Genomic DNA, 1,239 nt, shown 5'->3' with positions numbered 1-1,239 from the left:
AAGAAACTAAAGGGAATAAGCATTTATGTCTTGTCAAACACTTGGCATTACTAATGTATTTTCTTCCTGGCTTAACGCTGATGTATTTTTAATTCACAGTTTGATTATTTTTTAACATCTATTATTATAAAGAAGTACACAGTTAATAAAAGTTATTGTTTTTTGTTACGGCCCCTCTGGGCCTCGGCCTGCGGCCCCTGCCCCTGCCAGCTCTCCTTGGTAGATTGGCATACTATTACGGAATATAAAGACAATATTAAGTACATCATAGTAAAGACTTACAATCTGTCTATTCACAGCCCTCAGCTGGGCTATTATCTGCTGCCTTTGCTGTTGAAGCAAAGGCAGTCCTGGGGCAGAAGGGGCTCCTCCATGAGGGAGCACTGGTGCACCTCCAGGAGGGAGCACCGGTGCACCTCCAGGAGGGAGCACCGGTGCTCCTCCAGGAGGGAGCACCGGTGCACCTCCAGGAGGGAGCACCGGTGCTCCTCCAGGAGGGAGCACCGGTGCCACTCCAGGAGCGAGCAACGGCGGGCCTCCAGCTCTTCGGACTGGGATTGGGAGTGCTGGAGGTGGTGGTGGAGGCCTTCCATCTCCAGCTACTGGCGGTGGCGGATGAACTATGTGCTCATCACCAGCATCATCCATTATAAAGTATGCTACCAAATAAGAAGAAAATATATTGATAGCTAATTTAATTTGTAACTGAACTGACTTTAGTGCTTCTTTAAAAAAAGAAAGTTGTAGTAGTTATTACTAGTTAACTTGAGAGCAAAACGGCAACTGAAATTGAATCAGAATGTAAACTTAAATAGTTTCAGAACAGGAAATAGATCTTAGTATTAATGGTCAATAACGATGAATAATTATTAGCTAGGCTATGAATATAATTAATGATTCAAATATTAAAAAAAATTAATAAAAAGTAATTGTATGAAAAATGTTTTAAAAATGCGATAGGTCTTCTTATAGTTTTTATTTCAAAATTCTTTTCTTCCAGCAATGAACTGATAACTAAGGCAAAAATTGTAATTATTAATAAAAAGGATTCTTAATTAATTAATAATGATGAAAATTATGAGCTGGGCTATAATTAATGATTCAAAAATTCAAAATAAATAAAATAAATTTATAAATTAATTATTAATAATTTTATAATTATTAATAAAAAGGATTATTAATTAATAAAATTTAATGAAAAGTATGGAAACAAGTAAATAAAAAAATTTCTATTAAATA

At 36.1% G+C, this 1,239-nt stretch overlaps 1 long non-coding RNA gene across 1 annotated transcript; it reads right to left on the bottom strand.

Moving 5' to 3' along the window:
- Positions 1 to 158: 158 nt before the first annotated feature.
- Positions 159 to 360, bottom strand: LOC109586097 (uncharacterized). The gene is made up of 2 exons (XR_002186822.1): positions 283 to 360; positions 159 to 232 (listed from the first exon to the last, which is right to left on the bottom strand). It is a non-coding gene; the product is annotated as an uncharacterized LOC109586097 (long non-coding RNA).
- Positions 361 to 1,239: the final 879 nt, after the last annotated feature.

The sequence above is a fragment of the Amphimedon queenslandica genome, unplaced genomic scaffold (assembly GCF_000090795.2).
Source record: "Amphimedon queenslandica unplaced genomic scaffold, v1.1 AMPQUscaffold_12949, whole genome shotgun sequence".
Classification (NCBI taxonomy): domain Eukaryota; kingdom Metazoa; phylum Porifera; class Demospongiae; order Haplosclerida; family Niphatidae; genus Amphimedon; species Amphimedon queenslandica.
Note: the sequence above shows the minus strand (reverse complement) of the source record. Positions and strands in the feature narration are given on the sequence as shown.